This window comes from Ranitomeya imitator, chromosome 2 (genome assembly GCF_032444005.1).
Source record: "Ranitomeya imitator isolate aRanImi1 chromosome 2, aRanImi1.pri, whole genome shotgun sequence".
In the NCBI taxonomy this organism is placed as follows: Eukaryota; Metazoa; Chordata; class Amphibia; order Anura; family Dendrobatidae; genus Ranitomeya; species Ranitomeya imitator.
Genome location: NC_091283.1, coordinates 329,485,066 through 329,497,169, shown reverse-complemented (window position 1 = coordinate 329,497,169; position 12,104 = coordinate 329,485,066). Strand labels below are relative to the sequence as shown.

Sequence of the window (12,104 nt, the reverse complement as noted above, 5' to 3'; positions counted from 1 at the left end):
ATCTCATTTACCGACAGTGGAATCAGCATTAGCAATAAAGCAGGAGATATTCATTACACGTAACAGGAGAAATAACTACTTCATGATGAGGACGACATCTTCATCTTCTACTACGGCTCTAGAAACATATTTGTCCAGAGTCCGTCACTGACTCCATCACCACCGGCCGTCTATATGAAGGTTTCCTGTCTTCCCCGCACTGTAATCTTCTACCACGTTAGATCTCATGTCTGATTCACACACAGAAGTTTGAGACTTTTATAAAAGACTAGATGGTGGCCCGATTCTAACGCATTGGGTATTCTAGAATATGTATGTATGTATGTATGTATGTATGTATGTATTGTGGTGCAGTGACCAATGTTACAGCCAGGGGGCGCTGCATGTGCACTTCAAGGTGCACTTGGAGACATAATTGTGATGAAACAGTGACTGGTCATGTGATTGATAGCCGATATGTGTCGCAGAGGGAGTCTGCGTGGTAAGTCTGATGTAATGTGTTTATTCTGGGACCTGTAGTCCCTCAACAGTTGGTATAGTGTTGTATAATAGGCAAGGGAGACTCACTAGGCTAGTTGTGTGAGATGGGCGGGACAAACTAGCCACACATCCACACTCCCACCCAGGGGTGTGGTTTCAGGGTATATAATGTGACCAGGGTGTGGGTCACATGTGGTTGGTCTGAAGGTCCTGAAGTATGTGTTGGATTTCCTGGGAGGAGGAATTCTGAATAGCACAAGGTGGGACTTTGCTACTGGTGGCCTGGGTATTGGACGGTCCCAGCTGGGGATGGACGTCCTGAATAGTACCCGGACAGGCCACCTGTGTGATCCTGTGTAACCTGGGTGTTGGGAGGTCCTGGGAGTAGGACCAGATCCCTGAATAGCATGAGGTGAGGACCGGGATCTGCAGAGCCAGTGACAGCTACTGTGGGGGGAAGCTACAGTCCTTCGGTGGGTCTGAACTGACTAATGTGTGCCGGCCAGGCAAGTTGGTGATCTCTGTGAGGCAGCTTACCCGGAGGAGTGGACTGACAAGGAGTCAGCAGGTGGAACAGGAGCTCCCGTCAGGTACTATACAGACTGTTGGTGCTTGTGAGGTTCTATGAACTGTGTAACACAATGGACTCTACGTCATGTGGTTTATGATGTGTAATAAACCAAATAAGACTGATGTGTGAGATATCGTGCCTGAAGTGTTTATCCTGCTGCCAAGCGAGTGTTCCCCAACACACTCAGGTAGCGTATCCCCACAGTATGTATATAGCAGCCACATAGTATATAACTGCCCACGTAATATATAACAGCCCACGCAGTATATAACACACCCCACGCAGTATATAGCAGTGTGGGCACCATATCCATGTAAAAAAATAATTAAAATAAAAAATAGTTATATACTCACCCTCCAGCGTCCAGCGAAGCTGTCCCGATGCGCGCGCTGCTGACTCCAGCTTCCGTTCCCAGAGATGCATTGCGAAATTACTGAGATGACTTAGTGGTCTCACGAGACAGCTAAAGGCTGAGTCACACATAACGAGATCGTTAAGGATATCATTGCAACGTCACGCTTTTGGTGACGTAGCAACGATACCGCTAACGATCTCGTTATGTGTGACAGCGACCAACGATCAAGCCCCTGCTGGGAGATCGTTGGTCGCTGGGAATGATCAGGACCATTTTTTGGTCGCTGACCACCCGCTGTCATCGCTGGATCGGCGTGTGTGACGCCGATCCAGCGATGTGTTCACTTGTAACCAGGGTAAACATCGGGTTACTAAGCGCAGGGCCGCGTTTAGTAACCCGATATTTACCCTGGTTACCATTGTAAAAGTTAAAAAACAAACAAAAAAAAAAAAAACAGTACATGCTCACATTCTGATGTCTGTCACGTCCCCCAGCATCCACAGGATTAAAACTGCTTTCGGCAGGAGCGCTGCTAATGCACGCACTCCGGCCGAGAGCTTCCCTGCACTGACTGTCAGCGCCGGCCATAAAGCAAAGCAGAGCACAGCGGCGACGTCACCGCTGTTACTGCCGGCGCTGACAGTCAGTGCAGGGAAGCTCTCGGCCGGAGCGCATGCATTAGCAGCGCTCCTGCCGAAAACCGTTTTAACCCTGTGGACGCCGGGGGACATGACAAACATCAGAATGTGAGTATGTAGTGTTTTTTTTTTTTTTACAATGGTAACCAGGGTAAATATCGGGTTACTAAGCGCGGCCCTGCACTTAGTAACCCGATGTTTACCCTGGTTACCCGGGTGCTGCAGGGGGACTTCAGCATCGTTGAAGACAGTTTCAACGATGCCGAAGTATTTCCCCTAATCGTTGGTAGCTGGAGAGAGCTGTCTGTGTGACAGCTCCCCAGCGACCACACAACGACTTACCAACGATCACGGCCAGGTCGTATCGCTGGTCGTGATCGTTGGTAAGTCGTTTAGTGTGACTAAAGCTTAAGTCTTCTGGGTAATTTCGCAATGCATCTCTGGGAGCGGAAGCTGGCGGCAGCCGTGCGCATTGGCGGATGACGGAAGGTGAGAATAGCAGGTTTTTTGTTTTTTATTTTTAACATTAGATCTTTTTATTATTGATGCTGCATAGGCAGCATCAATAGTAAAAAGTTGGTCACACAGGGTTAATAGCAGCATTAACGGAGTGCGTTACCCGCGGCATAACGCGGTCCGTTAACGCTGCCATTAACCCTGTGTGAGCGCTGACTGGAGGGGAGTATGGAGCGGGCGCCGGGCACTGACTATGGAAGTAGGGAGGGACTAATTCTCGGCCAGACTGTGCCTGTTGCTGATTGGTCGTGGCCTGGACCAGTCAATGACGCTGGATAGATATAGATATAGATAGATATATATATATATATATATATATATATATATATATATATATATATATATATATATATATATATATATATATATATATATATATATATATGTGTTAGGGGTCGAGTTCCCACCTCTGCACAGGGGGAATCTCGGGCCATCTCCACTGCGGTCTCCCATTCTTCTCCTGCCGCAGTGGAGCCTGCAGAGACGTCTGTCCCAGCGTCTCGCTCAGTCTGACTCTGTGCAAAGGGTTACTGCTGCTTTTCCAGCTTCTGCCATTGAAGCCAGTGCTGGGCAGCGGCGAGCAGCCATCGTTTTTGGGACTAAGTCCTGCTTTTCTCCTTCTGAGCATGCCCAGGGTAAGATCTCTCATTGGAGATCGAGGGTCACAAGGTGCTCAGGCTCTGTAGCAGCCTCTCATTGGTCCTTCTAGGAAGGTCTTTTACTTGCTGCAGCTATTTAAGGTTCGCATGGCCGCACGGCCATGCGCTAGTATCAAAGCATGTTATGAGTTTTGCGCCAATGTGGTCACTCTTGTGTGGATTCAGGGCCCCGGCTGAAATAAGCCACTTAGAATACCGGCACCTTCGGTGAGGAGATTGTATGTTTGCCTCCTTGACTGTGTGACCACAAGCTGCTATCTGCTCAGCAGTTACTGTGTATTCCTGTGGAGTTTAACAGGACACAGTCCTTTCTTTGTAGCGACTGTCAAGCAACAGAGATCGCTTCAACCGCCATATAGTGCCGCCGTTTGCCAGCAGCAGGTTTTTTTCCAGCATGGTGGACCCCGGGCTGGGAACGCACCAAATAACATCTCTATATTTACTCGGTGAGTTCCGCCAGCCCTGACATATAGTTTGTGTAATGGGGTCTACCAAACTGGGGTACCTCTTTCAGTACCACCCCATGTTTCAGGAGGTCCACTCTGCTTTTGCTGGATTCTGAAGGACGCTGGCTGGAATTCCTTGGTTACGTGAGAGCATATAAAAGCTGACTGCTACTCCACGAATTTACAGTCTAAAAGAACACCTTTTTTCTCTGATCGCCCATGACGGCACCACGGAGAGAGGGGATCCGCCCACCAAGGACAGGAAACCTACGGATAAAAAGGTGGTACCACTCTCCTGCATCAGTTGGTTTCCTGTCCTTGATGGGAGACCTACGGACTTACCAGTCAGCGTTGGAATTCCGGGGCCAACCAGTCCGATTCAGGCAGCTGGGGTCCCTCTGCCTCGGCTGGGGTGGTGACCCGAGGCACCACCGCTGGGGGCTAGTGGGCCTCAAGGGTGCGTGGAGGAGGTGACAAGGATTTCGCGGTCACCTCCTCAGGTAAGATGCAGCAGCGGCAACCAGGGGGGTCCCTCTGTGGTTGCGGGAGGTGCGGCGTGGCCCTCCCCTAGCACGCGTCAGCCTGCACACTGCAACGCCATCGGGCTTGCAGAGCCGCGCAATAAGGGTCTGCATAGGACCGGGGGTGCCGGTCAGCAGCGCCATATCTGTACTCCGAGCGCCATCTTGGAAAGTCGGCGCATGCCCGGAGCTGCGCTGGTCTCGCGAGACGCCGGGGCGCCGCGGAAGCGACTGCGCAGGCGTCGGCGTTCGGCGCTCCTCGCCGTAGTCTGGACGCTCCATAGATCCCGACATGACGCTTAGGCGTTCTACAAGACGCAGGAGCATCTGCGCAGGCGCCAGCGTTTCAGCACTCCTCGCGCCGGCCGGGCGCGGGCGGAAAAAAAAAAAAAGAGGAGCGGCGGGAAAGTTTAAATGGGAGGATTTACTTCCCCCCAGTGGCTCTGCAGTATATTGGCAGGAGCCTCAGGAGCAGTCATGTCAGCGCCATCGTAGCAAGTGTTGTTTTGCGCAGACCAGCAGCAGCAGTATGAGCGACCCGGCATCTCCCTTGCCTGAATCACCTCCACCTATAGCATCGCCGCAGCAGCAAAAAAGGCGACAGCAGAAAGGTTACCAGGACACCAGCAAAGAACGCCAAAGGTCTCAACACAGCAAGGAGTCCAGCACGGCGTCGGGGAAAAAGCCAGAGGCTGAGAATTCCCAACCGGTATTTATGGGTCCTGGAGGTGGTAAGTTGATCTTCGTGAAAGTTAGAGACAGTAAGATTATTATTTGTCTCTTTTAGGGGAGGAAAAGCGTAGGTAAAACCAAGCACAAGGTCTGTGCCATCTGTAAAGAGGATCTTCCACTCGCCTGGGAGAAGCAGCTATGTAATTCTTGCATACAGCAGACGGTATCAGAAAGCCTGCCCGGGTTTGCAACAGATCTTAAAAACCTGATTAAAGAGCAGGTGGAAGACACCTTTAAATCCCTTAAAAGGGGAAAAAAACGGAGAAGGACCAGACACAGGTCCCCGTCCCCAGTCTCTAAATCTGACAGCGATAGTGCGAGTTCGGTATCCTCCGACTCCTCCTCCACATCTTCGTCATCCACTTCTTCCTCAGGAGGTCACAATTGTTTCCCATTAGAGGACACTGATGGCCTCATAAAGGCAGTGAGGAGTACTATGGGGTTAGTAGACTCCCACCCTAAAAAATCAGCACAAGACATTATGTTTGGGGGCTTAGAACAAAGAAAGAGAAGAGCTTTTCCGCTTAATGAAACAATTGCAGCGTTAATCAAAAAAGAATGGAAAAAACCCATGAAAAAGACTCTCCTAACTCCCAAAAGGAAATACCCCTTTGAGGATGAATCCTGCTCCTTTTGGGAAAAAGCCCCCAAATTAGATGTAGCAATAGCGAAAGCATCAAAGAAATTCGCTCTCCCGTTCGAGGACATGGGGGTCCTAAAAGACCCTATGGACAAGAAGGCGGATGCCTTCCTCAAGGGCTCTTGGGAGTCAGCGGGAGGAGGCCTGAAACCGGCAGTGGCAGCAGCATGCACATCTCGCTCCCTAATGATCTGGTTGAATCAACTAGAGGGTCAATTAAAAGGGAAAACTTCCCGAGACTTGATGCTGAAGACATTACCCGTAATAAGGGGAGCTGCGGCCTTTCTGGCTGACGCCTCGGCAGACTCTATAAGATTAGCTGCCAGGTCGGCAGTATTTGCTAATGCGGCCAGGCGTGCCCTCTGGCTTAAGAATTGGCCTGGCGATCTACAAACAAAAACAAAATTGTGTACTATCCCCTGCGAAGGGGAGTTTTTGTTCGGTTCCACATTAGATGATATCTTGGAAAAAGCAGGGGACAAGAAAAAGTCCTTTCCCTCTCTTGGTCTCCCCTCTTACAGGAAGCCCTTTCGGAACAAGAGGTTTTTCCGTAAGAACCCTGGGAGAGGCCAGGGAAAGTGGGAGGATAAGAGGAACAAGAACAAGGGGTTCATCTTTAACAAAAACCCCAGCGATACCAAGAAGCCTTCTCAATGAAGGTTCGCCCCAGGTGGGAGGGAGATTATCTCTCTTTCTCCCAGCCTGGAAAAAGATTACCTCCAGTCAATGGATTCTAAACATCATAGAATCAGGTCTGAGGCTGACATTCAAAAAATGCCCCCGTCCCTCTTTTACGATGACATCTATAAGATCTTCGGCAGAAGAACAGCTGGCACTGGAAAACGAGGTCATCGGGCTAGTAAAAAAGGGAGTACTCCTGGAGGTTCCCCCACAAGAAAGAGGGCAAGGGTACTATTCCCCTCTATTCCTGAGGAAGAAACCAGACGGTTCCTTCAGGACCATTATAAATCTAAAAAAACTAAACGATTACTTGGACGTTCAAGCATTCAAGATGGAAACGATAAAATCATCTATCAAAATGTTGTTTCCCCAATGCTTCATGGTGGTCCTGGACCTAAAGGACGCATATTATCACGTCCCAATACACAAGGATCACCAGAGGTTCCTCAGGATGGCAGTTCACATCAAGGGAGTCCTAAATCACTTCCAATTTTCAGCTCTACCATTTGGCCTTGCCATAGCCCCGAGGGTTTTCACAAAGCTGATAGCAGAGGTAATGGCTCACCTCAGGGAAGAAAATACCCTAATCGTTCCATATCTGGACGATTTCTTGGTGATAGGCTCCTCCCCGCAACATTGCGAGGATCAACTGGCAATAGTGATGCATTCTTTAAAGGAATTGGGTTGGCTAATAAACAGAGAGAAATCCAGACTAATGCCTTCTCAGGTCCAGGAGTACCTAGGTCTCACTCTAGACTCCAAAAAGATGGAGTGTCGGCTCCCAGAGCACAAGATACAAAAACTAAAAAGTTTAGTATCAAGAACCCAATCTCTCCCCTCCATAACACTCCATCAGGCCATGTCCCTCTTAGGCTCCATGACCTCTTGCATTCCAGCGGTCCAGTGGGCCCAATTACATTCAAGAGTCCTTCAATGGCAGATATTATCGGAGCAAATCCATCTAGGAGGGCATTTAGACGGGCAGTTGACTCTATCTCCTCGCACCAATCACTCTCTAACATGGTGGAAATCGCAGGAAAATCTTTCCCAGGGAGTCCCATGGGTAATTCAGGTCTCGAAAGTCCTGACTACAGACGCAAGCCCTTCAGGGTGGGGGGCCCATCTGGGCGACCTAGTAGCCCAGGGCATTTGGTCTCCATCTCTTGTAAACAAATCCTCCAACATGAAGGAACTCCTTGCAGTAAAATTTGGCCTTCAAGAATTCTTGGGGGTCCTTCACTCTCACCATGTAAGAGTAATGTCGGACAACCGGGTGGTAGTATCTCACCTAAATCACCAGGGGGGTACCCGTTCCAAAAATCTAATGGAAGTGACCGACTCAATCCTGCAAATAGCAGAGAGCAATCTCTTATCCCTAACAAGCCTACACATAAGGGGAGTAGACAATTACAAAGCAGACTTCCTCAGCCGGTCCAGCCTAAAACAGGGGGAATGGGAACTAAATCGGTCAATATTCACCCAGATCACAGAAAAATGGGGTGTTCCCAAAATAGATCTCTTTGCGAGCCATCTAAACAAAAAAGTAGCCTCCTTTTGCTCCCTGTCTCCTCTGGGGAACCCAGTAGCTGTGGACGTTTTCCTGATATCTTGGGGTCACCATCTTGTCTATGCCTTCCCTCCTCTTATTCTGATTCCAGCAGTGCTGAGGAAGATTCGGGAGGACGGGGCGCTGGTCATCTTAATTGCCCCGTTCTGGCCGAAGAGACCTTGGTTCTCATGGATGAGGAAGATGTCAATATCCGACCCTTGGGTATTACCAGACCTTCAGGATCTATTGTCGCAAGGCCTAGTCTGTCATCCACGAGTCAAGAACTTGCACTTGACAGCTTGGCTCTTGAAAGGAAATTATTAGAGAGCAGAGGGTTCTCTCCGGGGCTAATCTCAACTCTGTTACAAAGTAGGAAGCCGGTTACAACAAAACAATACGGCAAGGTATGGAAAAAATTTCTGTCTTCTTCAGGTGTAAGAATAGGGAAAGAAATTCCCCTTACTTCCATACTAGAATTCCTACAAAATGGGTTGGAGATGGGGTTGGCCACTAGTACCCTAAAAGTTCATGTGGCAGCTTTGGGAGCCCTATTCAATTTTGACTTGGCTTCAAACAGATGGGTCTCTAGATTTATCAGGGCAGCAGGAAGATCGAGGCCTCTTCCAGTAAAAGTTGTTCCTCAATGGGACTTAAACTTGGTCCTTAAAGCCCTGACTAGTACTCCATTTGAACCATTACGCGAAGCTTCACTGAAAAATCTATCTCGAAAAAAACTGCTCTGTTAGTCGCCCTCACTTCTGCCCGTAGGGTTAGCGACTTACAGGCTCTCTCAGCCAATCCTCCCTACACACAATTTCTAGAGGATAGAGTCATTTTAAAAACAGACCCAGCATATCTACCGAAAGTGGCTTCAAAATTTCACAGGTCCCAAGAGATATCTCTCCCCTCCTTCTGTCCCAACCCTAAAAATAAGGAGGAACAAACATTACATACACTAGATGTAAAAAGGTGTCTCTTACATTACATAGAAGCCACTAGAGAGAGTAGGGAGGATCCCTCTCTGTTTGTGTGTTTCCAGGGTCCCCGGAAGGGGAAAAAAACATCCAAAGCCACCATAGCAAGATGGATCACGGACGCCATCAGTCTCTCATACTCGGCAAGTGGGATGTCCGTTCCCGGGGAGGTTAAGGCTCACTCAACAAGGGCAGTGGCAACTTCCTGGGCGGAGAAGGCCGGAGCTTCCATAGACCAGATATGTAGAGCTGCTACCTGGTCTTCACCATCCACATTCTATAGGCACTATAGATTGGACCTAATCTCCTCTTCAGACCTTACTTTCGGTAAAAGGGTTCTGGAGGCGGTGGTCCCTCCCTGAATGTACTATCTATGCAATTCTCTCCGTGGTGCCGTCATGGGCGATCAGAGAAAAATATAGTTCTTACCGATAACGGTATTTCTCTGAGCCCATGACGGCACCCGTACATTCCCTCCCTTCACTTATGGGTGCGCACATCAAATTAGTGCCATAGTCTTTAAACACACGGTATCTCGTTATGATAAACAGTTAAAATTTACAAATGTTTTAGTAGTCTCCCATCGTTCTCTATGTAAAACAACTGATGCAGGAGAGTGGTACCGCCTTTTTATCCGTAGGTTTCCTGTCCTTGGTGGGCGGATCCCCTCTCTCCGTGGTGCCGTCATGGGCTCAGAGAAATACCGTTATCGGTAAGAACTATATTTATTGACAGCACACAGAATATATAACACAGATACACAGGGCAGGCCAATAGGAAAACAGCCGGCCAGACATACATTACAATAGCCGCAGGGGGCCGGAGCCTGCCAATATTTACTGTGGGAATTACAAAGGTGGGGGAGGTCAGAAAGAGAATATCTTGTCCAGGGGCGCAGCCTGTGGACTGATGCATTTCAAATGGAAACTATTATACATAAAATATACTACATAACATATTATTGGTGCTGGGGGGGTTCTGTAACAGTTTGTAAGAACAACAAGACAGGAGTTATCTAATGCTAATGTCTCCATGTACAGTGTTTTTTTTTTTTTTTCTGGATAGGTTTTTTTTATTTTTTAGCAATTTTGCTTTGGATTCCATATAACATATATACTTGAGTATAAGCTTAGGCACCTACTTTTTACACGAAAAACTGGGTAAGCTGATTGACTCGCGTATAAGCCAGATATGCATTGTCCCCTCATCCCGATCATGGTATGCATGGCTCCTTATCCCTATGCATGGTTTTTGTTTTGTTTTTTATTAAAAAGATCAAACACATCCCTCTCACCTACCTGCGCAACCTGCATCGTTCTGGCCACCGGAGCCTGGAGCTCTTCCTGTACTGAACAATCACGTGGCCCTGCTCATTAGGTAATGAATATGCGCCTACACCTATGGAAGTGGAAAGGCATGCATATTCATTACCTTAATGAGCGGTCCCACATGATCACTCGGCAGGAAGAGCTCCAGGTTTAGGCGGCCGGAACTAGATGCAGTGCCAGCACCAAGGGCACACCGGTAGGCGAGTACGATGTATGGCTGGAAGCCGGCGGCTGTGGCTGGCACTGAGCTACTACAGCAGCGGCACAGGCTTTAGCCACAGCCACCGGCTCCTGCCTCTGTGACCCGCTGACCTCCACTCCCCCTCCGGCTTTCTGGGACCATCATTCGTGTATAAGCTGAGGGGGGCGTTTTCAGCAGAAAAAAAATAAACGTGCTGAAAAACTCGGCTTATACATGAGTACATAAGGTATTACATGAAAGAAACAAGAGATAAAATAAAATTGAGTATGGATGTACTGGGGAACCAAGAAGGTGGCACTGTAAGGCATCAAGAACGGGGATAAGAGAGAATTTATTACCTAGTGGTTTGGGTGGTAGCAGATTGTGTGGGGCTTCTTGTACTATCATATTGTGCGGAGGATATCGATACTGGGGGAACATTATACAGTGTGGAGGCCAATAAAGGGGCCCCGTACTATGAGAGTAATACAGGTTTCCTTGGTTCCCGTCTTTCATAGTTGGGTCATTTGTATCTATCAGCGGAAAGGGAACAAAACCATTGTGATTCATATAGGGAGACAACACAAAACCCCCCTAAATATAACATTTTATAACACCCCACAATCTGTGACTCTTCAGGGTAAATCGCTTTCTCCCCATTGGATTAGAGCTGATACTATGAAGCTAAAGTGACTAAACAGACTTTCTGTCGCCTCCATAAAGGGGCACTTCTCAGTGTTTGTCAGAACTGAGGATTATTAGAGGTGATGGTTTCCCCCCCAATTAGAAGGGACACCTGTGAATAATGGGGTCTTTACCTGCTGCACTCCACATATAGAATAATGGAGCCTCCAGCACCGACCTCCACCCGCAGAGCCGCACTCCATAGAGAATAATGGAGCCTCCAGCACCGACCTCCACCCACAGAGCCGCACTCCACATAGAGAATAATGGGGCCTCCAGCACCGACCTCCACCCGCAGAGCCACACTCCACATAGAGAATAATGGAGCCTCCAGCACCGACCTCCACCCGCAGAGCCGCACTCCACATAGAGAATAATGGAGCCTCCAGCACCGACCTCCACCCGCAGAGCCGCACTCCACATAGAGAATAATGGAGCCTCCAGCACCGACCTCCACCCGCAGAGCCACACTCCACATAGAGAATAATGGAGCCTCCAGCACCGACCTCCACCCGCAGAGCCGCACTCCACATAGAGAATAATGGAGCCTCCAGCACCGACCTCCACCCGCAGAGCCGCACTCCACATAGAGAATAATGGATCCTCCAGCACCGGCCTCCACCCGCAGAGCCGCACTCCACATAGAGAATAATGGAGCCTCCAGCACCGGCCTCCACCCGCAGAGCCGCACTCCACATAGAGAATAATGGATCCTCCAGCACCGGCCTCCACCCGCAGAGCCGCACTCCACATAGAGAATAATGGAGCCTCCAGCACCGGCCTCCACCCGCAGAGCCGCACTCCACATAGAGAATAATGGAGCCTCCAGCACCGGCCTCCACCTGCAGAGCCGCACTCCACATAGAGAATAATGGAGCCTCCAGCACCGGCCTCCACCCGCAGAGCCGCACTCCACATAGAGAATAATGGAGCCTCCAGCACCGGCCTCCACCCCCAGAACCGCACTCCTCATAGAGAATAATGGAGCCTCCAGCACCGACCTCCACCCCCAGAGCCGCACTCCACATAGAGAATAATGGAGCCTCCAGCACCGACCTCCACCCGCAGAGCCGCACTCCACATAGAGAATAATGGAGCCTCCAGCACCGACCTCCACCCCCAGAGCCGCACTCCACATAGAGAATAATG

The 12,104-nt window shown here is 49.3% G+C and overlaps 1 protein-coding gene across 1 annotated transcript in view; it reads right to left on the bottom strand.

The window, feature by feature from the left end:
- Positions 1-11,641, bottom strand: part of LOC138663562 (oocyte zinc finger protein XlCOF22-like) — a 34,513-nt gene extending 22,872 nt beyond the window's left edge. Inside the window, exon 1 of the mRNA XM_069749808.1 lies at positions 11,517-11,641. The gene's annotated coding sequence lies outside the window, so the exon portion shown is untranslated. The remainder of the gene's footprint in view (positions 1-11,516) is intronic.
- Between the last annotated feature and the right edge of the window lie 463 nt (positions 11,642-12,104).